Raw genomic sequence first — 10,327 nt, forward strand, 5'->3', positions numbered from 1 at the left:
TCCTAAAAAGAAAGTTTAATGAGCCACACTATTCTCAATCTCTCATCAAAGGATTCAAACTTTGAATCTTAGGTTGAAGACTGTTATCCCTTCAACAAGGTTGAAGTGTATTCAATAGAGCAATCAAAGTTATCACGTCATAGATGTAAATCAAGTTGTAGGTATTGAAGAGTAAGTTTTTAGGGTAAAATAGTCAAGTAAATCTATGTAATTTGATCTCATATAGTGGATTTAGATTATCGGTCTTAGACATCGTGGTATTTATTCATTTATTATTATTTCATCATTCTTCTATTTATTTATTTAATTTTATAATTTGAAGTTAAAAATCTACTAATAAAAAAGTTTTTGAAAAAGGTAGGACTCTTTAAGTTATGTGCTTGATTCATTTTTGGAATTTAAAAAGAGTTTTTTGGTGGATGAGACATAAAATTCGGAGAAAGGAGAAGTCGTCAGTTGGGACGGCTGCCAATTGCTATAAAAAAGCACAGGCTGGTGGATTTGATTTTTTTTCTCAGATTGTCTTCATAGGGAGAGGAAGGAAGCACGACAAAGCAGAGTAAGAGATCTGAGACGATATACCAGCGGGGATTTTCTTACCAAGGGTGAGTGTTTCCAGGTACGTTTTCTATAGACCGTTCCTTCATTCCCATCATCTTCTCGTTATGTATTGATCTTCGCGGGATTTTGGGTCTTGTCTGGATGCTAGGGGGTAGAATGACAGAGGTTATATGTTTGTTTGCATTTCTACTTGATTGCTTCTATAGATGTTGTTGATTTCTCCCTTTGGAGTTCTCTAATTTTGATTTAGGGCTGAAAGGTTCTATTTTTTTTTCCTGTGCATTACATGAGATCTATGGCTGTACTTGTTTGGTGGAATCTGCTCGTACTTCTCTCACCATTCCAAGCCCATTGAATAAGCATGAAATGTGGCATTATTGTGTTCCTGTTTTACTTGTTCTTTTTTTCCTCCTCTCTGTTTCATTCCTTTCCCGTTTCTGCACCTTCCCCTGTTTTTTCTTTCTGGCGGTCCACCGCGGTTATTCCTTCTGGACAAGTTTTGATATAGCGGGTGCTGGGGCATTTTGAAGTGCTACACTGATCCATCATTCTTTAAAGCAGAATCAACATCCTCTGGGGTTGTGAAGTTACAGGTTCAGAGGGAAAAGAAAAGCCGCAAAGGAAAGAAGAAAAGATATCGCTGGAGGAATGGAGAAACCCCAGAGGTTTTACTAGCGACACATGCCAAATTGCATCAGTTGTTTTATGGAAGATCGTGTTGAGAATGGTACTGATGGTCCTGCAAGGCTTGTGAAATTGAAGAAAAGGCAACTGAATGAATCCCTCTTTGATTCAAAAAACTGGGAGAAGTTACATGGAGAAGTTTTTGGAAACTCATTTGCCAGGGTATGAAGTGGTTCATGAAATTTGTGCTAGTCCACCCTCATTGAAATTGGCATCCAACAGTCGTCATGAGCTAGGGCTTGAAATACTTGAAATCAGTACAGTCAATCCTTCCAAGGAGTCATTGCAGAGGAAGAGTTCATCTCCTCGTGGACAGGAAAAGGTCCAAAGACCTTTCATGGATGAGGTGGTTGAAGAAGCCATTGATGGAGCAATTTTGAAAGTGCCTGAGTCAAACCCTGAAGGTGAAACTGACAAAATTTCCTCTATTTATAAGGTGTTGGACGAAAGGGAAGTACAAGTTGATGGGGAAAGCAAAATAGAAGGCAATGTAAATGGGTACCATTCTGATGATGTCACAAGTGACAATTACATGGATGTCCTTAATACTATGGAATCGGAAATGGAAACAGACATTGAGAATAAACCTAAGAAAAAGATGGGTTTCCTCAATGTTTAAAAAAAAATGGGACTGATTCTGATGCAAATGAAGAAAACCAGGAACTTGGAGCTCAGTTTTCAGATTCTCAATCAAATGGAGACTCTACACCATCAAGGGATGGGAGCAGTTTGTGCAAGAAAGGAAGATCTAGTATTTTCAACTCTGATATAAGTAATTTTTAGCTAAGAACTCACCATCCAATGGTGATGGAGTAGTTGAAGTGTTCCCTTGTACTGATATCTGTGTGGATGAGATTGTTGATGTGCCACCTAACCATCTTTCCATAAATGAGGAGTCCAAACCCAAATCTCATGAGCATGTAGTGCCCAATGATACATGCATTGATGTAACTGATGTCCATGGTTACAGGTCTGAATTTTTAGAGGCATCTTGTACTTCGTCTCCTAAAGATTTGAATGTTATGCTTTCGCCTGTGAATTGTGGAAAAAGTTTGAAAGAAGTTTCGGTGGTGGAACCAGAATCGGATGGAATATCCTGTGACCATATTAAACCTAGTACTGAATTTTCAAATGCTGTTGACAATGAGACTGATCTGGGTGACAAATTATCTGATGCAAGCCATCTCAAGAGCAAGTTAGATGGTGCAGATCCAAATGTCTTTTTTGATGCTTTGTTGCATCTTTCAAATGTTTCAGATTTGGATCCCAAAAAGGGAAGCAGTGATATGTCCAATGTATCTTCTTGGACAGATGATGACTTCTTCAGAGTGTTTTGCACAAGCACAAAGCCATCCTGTGGATGAATCATATGGTGGCGATCCAAATTTCCTTTCTGATGTTCTGCAGCTCATGTCAAATGCTCCTGACCTGGCTCCTGAAAAGGAAAGTAGTGACAATTTTGTGAATGAGGTTCTACAAACGGAATGTGGAAATGATTATTCCACTGAAATGTTGGTAAGATTGATTCACCAAAACCTATTACGTTACCTGCAGAAGATCAGCTTCTTGGCTCAACCTTGTCAAGACCACTGCCTGACTGTTCACCTGCTTCTATTGCTTGTGATGCTGATGTCAAACCTGTTTGCATTGCCTCCGAAATTGATGCCAATGTCCCAGAAAATGGATTCAACTTAAAGAACTCAACTCCTGTGGCAGATATGCCACATACCCTTCTCTTACAGAGCAGTGGTCTTCGGAAATAACAGTTGGTGGTCCTCAACTTGAACTTGATATTTCGGAGATGCATGTTTCATCCTCTGGAGAGAAAATGAAGCTTGAAGGGGGTTTCTGGTGCCTCAGATGGTGATAAAACACATGGGTCCACCTGCAATGAGGATACAGTAGGGAGAACTATAATTCCTCTTTAGTTTTCATCCAATCATCCAAATTATCCTGGTCTTGGAGATCATATACTCTCAAGTGATATGGTAATTGAAACAATTAAAGCAAAAACCGTGGTTGTAGGTGCTGCTAGTAGTGCTAATAGTGAAGATGAAATTCCATCCAATAATCAAAATTGTCTAGTTCCAAAAAGATCTTTTAATCTCAGATGATTCAATACCTGAGACAGTTCAAGCGGAACCTGTAGCTGTGGCTGCTGCTGCTGCTTCTTTTGGTGCCAACGGTGAAGATGATTTTCCATCTGGTTATCCAAATTATCCAGATCCTAAGGATCACTTAAGCTTGGATGATTTAGTAACTGAATCAGTTCCTGTGACATGCTCTGCTCATTTTGCTACCAATGGACTACATGGCTGTTCACTTTGCAAAGATTTGCTGGCCAAGTTTCCTCCCAATGCTGTTAAGATGAAGCAACCATTCTGTATGCAACCTTGAGATTCTTCTCCAAAGCTTGTCAAGAAAATGTTCAAGGTCCTTCATTTTCTATATACTTACTCTGTAGTAGTTGATAGCTTAGCAGTGGATTTCTCCCTCATGTGATTAAAAACTGCAAGTTTCTTGGGTTACTTCAATCGGTTGAACAAAATGAGTTTGTGCTGAAGTTTTGGAAGAGATCTCTGGATTCTTTAACATGGACAGAAATACAGCGTCAAGTTTTGGTTGCAACTGGTTTTGGTTCAAGAAAAGGTACCTTGCGGAAGGAAGCCCTTGATAAGGAACTGAATCCTATGGTAAAGTATGGCTTACATCCTGGTACTTTGAAGGGTGAACTGTTTAGTATTTTATTGAATCAAGGAAATAATGGTATGAAAGTTCCAGACTTAGCAAGGTGTGTGCAGATTTCTGAATTGAATCTTGCTGGCACGACTGAGGAGCTAGAACTTCTAATATATTCTACTCTTTCAAGTGACATTACATTATATGAAAAGATTTCTAGCTCTTCATATTGTCTACGCATTACTTCTCACATAAATGAAGCTGAAAATTTTCAATCAGATACTGATGACTCTGGAAGCATTGACGATGACTCTAAGGACAACAGAAAATATAGCAGTAACAATGATTCTGACTCTGATTCAAGAACTCCAAATTTAGGGAAACTGAATTATATGAACCATCATAAACAGAGAAAGGGCATGTTGACTATATATACTGAAATTGATGAGACCTATCCAGGAGAAGTATGGTTATTAGGATTGGTGGAGGGTGAATATTCAGATTTAAGCATTGAAGAGAAGCTCAATGCCTTAATGGCTTTGGTTGATCTTGTTAGTGGTGGAAGCAGTATCAGAATGGCATGATCACCACCGTTGATCACACTTCCATTGTTGACCATCTTCATAGTCGTCCAACTGTCTGCAACCGCAGATGGGTTGTACGGGCCATTGTCGCCTGTGGTTCAGCCACAGCCTTCCAGTTTTGATAAACCTGGATTAATTGCTTCCCCACTACCACTGGCACCAACCCATGAGTATGAAAAAGCAAAAGCATAGCTTCATCTCGATGTGTGGCAGCTATCAGGTTGGTGGTAATTCACAGTCAAGTCAAAAAGGACAGTAGCAAGCAAGGCTCCAAAACAACGAGAACCAGAAGTAAGATGACCAATATCTTGTGCAATAGGTGAAGAACACTTCAAATGACATATTCTGATTAGATACGGAATGAGGACTCTCTCCAGGTAGGAATTATAATGGTATGGAGAGGATGGAAAGTCACAATGCAAAGCTGTTCTATTGATTTAGTTTGGCAGTTGACAGCTTCATTTTCAAATGGCGGATTTCCATAGATAAGGAGCTTTAAGACATGCCAATAAATTGCCAAGGTGCCTAGTGAGGGTTGTGATCTATGCCTAGATGATTTTGGGATGCCCAGTTACAGCTTCTGAATGCGGGTATCAATTGAAGGACCTGATTCACTACTTTTTTTTGCTTTTGAGATAAGTCTTGAATAGGCTTTGTAGCCAAAACAGTGGCATATGACCTGGTACTTGAAGTTGCCATGAAAATTCAGCATTTTCAACAGAGAAATTTATTAATCTATGGGCCTTGGAAGTGGTTTCTGACCAAGTTTACATCATATTATGGTGTTTCTGATGTATACACCAAAGCTAAGGTATTTATCTTATGTCATGAATGTGGCTACACCTACAGCTGACTGTCTGACCTTAGCATATAATTTGTTGCTGCCCGTTGTCATGAAGGGCCACAGTAAGAGTACATTGAGTCATCAAGAGAATAGAATCTTAGGAGAAATCATGAATCTAATTGAACAGATCCTTGCACTAGTTTTTGAGAATTATAAACCACTTGATGAGTCATCTGTTTCTGGGATTATAGATGCTTTCAGGCCAGCAACTGGGCTTGTTGCTCCTGCGTTGGAACCTGCTGTAAAGTTGTACACACTTCTTCATGACATCTTATCTCCTGAAGTACAAAATCATCTATGCCACCATTTCCAGGCTGCTGCAAAGAAAATATCAATAAAGACACAAGCACTCAGTTGAAGAAAATCGTTTTTGAGCGGGTTGACGATAGAAGCAGAACTCAGATGTTAATACAAGAGAAATTGCTTATGCACATTTCCAGATCAGATAATAAGTTGAAATTGCTCTTCCACCAGCTTTTTCTCTCTTTTGCCATTGTGGGGCATCGTTAGAATGATGACAGTGGTTCTACTTCCTCCAATGTAGTAAACCCAAACGACCTCTCATCACTCTCTGAACCTGAATCAGAAGAAATATTGGAAGACATCAGTGGGAGTGCACCAAGTTCTGGCTTGGGTTGTGATGGCAGTAGCATGAAAACAGAAACTTTAGGAAGAGATGGCAGTGGAATTCATTTCTCCACAGTTCTTTTAAGTGAATTGAGTTTGCTGACAGTGACAACTGATGTCAGTATGCAGAATTCCATTTTAGTAATCCATAGAAGCATCCTCAGGCAACCCTAGTAATTCAGTCTCAAAAGCAGCCCAGACACTAATTCAGCTTGGCCATTTTGGTACACTTCCTCTGTTTGCTTCTTTGATTTGGACATCTACTGTTTTGAATAGAATTTTCAAATCATTTTTCAATTAAACATTTCTATATATCTTTTTAAACTCCCACCTTAGACTTGTTATAGGCACTAAAATCTTTATTTTTAACAAACTTTTTGTTGCCATCTTCCTTCCGGCATGCATTTTCACTATTTTCTTTGAATTCCAACTATTTTCTTGATTTTCTCGATTTTCCATAAGCATGAGCAAACTTCATGATTCCAAACAATGAAATTCATAGAATCAACTCATGCAAAATCAATTAAGGCTTTGGTGGGGGCCCAACATCCATGAAATTTTTTTTCACTATTGTTAGTTCGATATTTGATTGATTGTGCTTCCTATGTGTGAATGCATGAGATGATTTTACTCCCATTATTGAGCTAACCTTGTTCCCCATTTTAGCGCTTAGATTGTTGTCCAAGTACGCTCTCCATCACCCCATTTTCAAAATTCCACGAATATCCATGTCTTTATGTACTATGCCCTTGTTTGATGTCTAGCTTGATTGCCTTGATATATATTTGATTATTTGGTCATCTTTGATAAAAATGCATATTGTGTACTATATTTCTATACTAACCTTGATATTTTATGATAGCACTTGGAAAACAGTCTAGGTACACACTTTGACTCTCTTTTATGATCATGATTTGACTTTTTGGCTTGGCACGATAATTCTGAAATCACTTTAGTCTACCTAGGTATCTATAATCAACCAATTAATTGCGTCATTTCCCTCAACTTAGTTAGTAAAAACCTTTGTAGGGTTTAGAGGAGTGCTATCTTTTAGAGGTACCTTCCCAATTGGTAACCTAATCCCCGGATCTTGACTCGGGTTTTTCAAAAACACGTTTTTCCAAAAAAAAAAAAAGAACTATGGAGTCAATTCTTTAAGATTTTCTTTCTTATTTTATTTTCCATTTTAAAATAGAATAAAATAAGTGGCGACTCCAATTTTTTCAAAACTAATTTTTTACCAATAAAAAATGAGTCTCGCCATTGAGTAGGGACGCATGTGAAAAATGCGGGTCCACAAGGTTACAAGAGTTTTCCTTTGTAGAGGCTCTTTATGCTGATAATATGTTACAGATAAAAGGAATAATGAAGAAGAAGAAATAGAGTTATAAAAAAACTATGAGGTATCATTTTCATTAATCTAAGTCTCTTATTTACAGGAGTTAGGAAAAGCTAGAATTAAATACACTATTTAATTCTTTACGACAAAACACAAAAGTCTTCATAGGTAACTTTGTGATCATTCACAATTATCGTTATACATTTATAAAAAAAAAGTATTATATGTTTAAAAATTATAACTTTGGTAAACCCAAAAATAGAAAACTATTTTAAATGTATCATAATCCATTGAGTTCTTAGGTTAACTTAAAGGTCTCTCCAACTCTAAATTTAAACCTAATTCATTTATTTTTTATCACATTACTTAATAGTGTCTATTAAATCATAATTATATTTTATAATAAACATTAGAAATTATTTTAAAGGTATAATCAAGTATTTAAAAAAAAAACAAATATCCCAAGAATTATATGCATTTTAAAATTAATAGATAATAATATTAAATAAGTCGTTTTAAAATCTTTGATATACATACATATATACATATAAAAATACATACACACACACATATATATATATATATTAAAAAGTCATATATTTAAATTAATTTAAAAGAATATTATTATAAATTATTGTTTTATTTTTAATTGTATATAGTAGAAACTTAAATAAAAATAAATTTCTTTGTTTTTTCAATCCCATCACATTTACTTTTTGTATGCATTTCCAAGGGACATAATTTTTATTCTGCAAACCAAAGGATGACTAATTGTTAACCTAATCCTATTCGATATTTCAACTTAAAAAAAAAAAAAAAAAAAGACAAGAAAAAATCTATCAAAATTTCAGGTTCAATCATGAATTAAATTTTTTTTAAAAGAAAAGAGAACAAAAAAAAAAAAAAAACAAAACAAAACAAAACAAAAAACAAAAAATGGTTAAAGGAAAAATTGTTAACAGTAGTATCTTAAAAATATGATTTATATTTATTTTTCCCTTTTTGATTTTTTGTCCACTTATAATAACTGTGCGTTGGGTGGAAGAAAATCAAAACAAAACATTGAACATCGAAATATTGATCCACTGGAGGAATAAATATAATTTTTTATAAAAAAATATTTCTTCTAATATAATAGTTGAGAAATTATTTTTAAATTTACAGGAGTTTGTAGGGTGAAAAATAAAAATTGATTTTCCAAGAGATGATTTGTATTGAAGTTTAAAGTTGTCTTTGAAGAAAATAACTTCAAATTTTAAAATTTATACTAAATATGTCCCTTCAAAAGTCATTTCTAGAATATAGTTATGTTGAAGTCATTTCTTCTAGAAATTGACTTTTCTATTTAACATCTTCCAAACTACAAAAGATTATGAATAGCTTTTCAATTACTTATGTATCTTAAGTTACTTTTACAACTATTATCTTTTATAAATACTAGTAAAGAAACTAGTAAAAAATAAATAAGTAATTGATTACTACCAAAAAATGCTATTTTGTAGATCTAATTATAATGGTTTTAAGCACCTTTAAGTAGTAATCATATTCATTTAACCCAATTAATTCGTTAAGGTCCTTAGTAATTGGTTTTAACCATTTTGTGGCAAGTTTACATGTTTTTATCAGCTTATGAATCGATTCAAGCATGCCAATTGATGGAGGAGCTATTTGGGCGAGTTAAACAAGGATTTTGGATGATTACAGGCTTGAATTTCAAGTGGAAACACGAGCACAAGCAATGGAGAAGAGGAAAACAGAGTGAAGAAAACAGAGTGAAGAAAACAGCTGCAGTCTTCTTTCGCACTTTTGAAGCACTTTCCGAAGTCCATTTTTTGCATGCTATATACCATTTGAAAGCTTAGGAAGTCAAGAATCCAACGCTTCAAACCGTGTATGATTTGGAGCTGAAATGAGGAAGATATGGCCTTCGGAAGGCAACTGCATCATGTCAAATGACCAATTTCGCAAGGTGAATTTCACATTGCGAAAATTTCGCAAGGAGATTTTCTTCATGGTGCGAAATTTTGCCACTTCGCACCATGAAGAAACACCTTGCGAAAATTTCGCAAGGAGGATTTAGGCACATTGCGAAATTCCTTTGAATCCCCTGTTTTGAGACGTTGTTGATGTTATTCCACTACCGGTTCTCCAAGATATTTTGCTTGATTTTTAGTCTTGTAAATACCTATTTTACCCTTGTAATCAACCAATGAATAGGTTGCTTTTGTAATAGCTCTTGTAATTTAGCTTGTTATTGTCTTTAAATAGAGGTGAAGAGCCTCAGATCATCTAATCTTGTAACCTGTAACTTTATAAGTTATAAGAGCACTTTTGTTCATAGGTTTCTTTTCTCTTTTCTTTCTCATTTTCTTAGTAGCCAAACATCCTTGGAGGATGAAATCCCCAAGGATGAGAGGCTAAAACCTTTTAGTTTCTTGAAGTAATGGATGTCATGTGAAGCTCCCGTGTCAGGATGGAGATTTCCAAGCCATGAATGTAAGTAGCTGAGCGTCATAAATGTTTTCATTCAAAGTAAAGCTTTTAATCCCTCTGACTTGCTTTGAATGGCCAATACTTGATAAGCTTTTGGTCTCAGTGGATTCTTATTGTTAGATCCACTGACGTTCATTAGTTATCTCCTACGAGCCATTGTATTGCAAGTCGAGGAGATGACCTATATCATTAAAAGGGCATTTATGAGGTTCAGCTACCCTTTTTGTAAGTTTTCAAGGACTAAAACTCAGTTGTTAAACTCATACCGGTTCGGGAAGTAAGCATCACCTTAGTTGCTTCCCCAACTCGAGGTGAAAAGTCCTAAAATCTCCATTTTTACACAGTGAGTTAAGCATGGCTATCCAAAGCTTTGAGAAACTTCTTTTTCCATCTTTTAACCTATTTTCATGTTAGTTTAGTTTACAACACCTTCATCTTTTTATGTTTTCATCTTAACCTAATTTTTATTAAGAAAAGTTCACTCCATCCTCCGAACTTCACCAGTTAAAGTAAAAA

The 10,327-nt window shown here is 35.6% G+C and overlaps 1 long non-coding RNA gene across 1 annotated transcript; it reads left to right on the forward strand.

The window, feature by feature from the left end:
• Window positions 1–434: 434 nt before the first annotated feature.
• LOC109122859 (uncharacterized) lies at window positions 435–9,656 on the forward strand. The gene is made up of 2 exons (XR_009466032.1): window positions 435–619; window positions 9,023–9,656. It is a non-coding gene; the product is annotated as an uncharacterized LOC109122859 (long non-coding RNA).
• Window positions 9,657–10,327: the final 671 nt, after the last annotated feature.

This window comes from Vitis vinifera, chromosome 7, assembly GCF_030704535.1.
Source record: "Vitis vinifera cultivar Pinot Noir 40024 chromosome 7, ASM3070453v1".
Taxonomy (NCBI): domain Eukaryota; kingdom Viridiplantae; phylum Streptophyta; class Magnoliopsida; order Vitales; family Vitaceae; genus Vitis; species Vitis vinifera.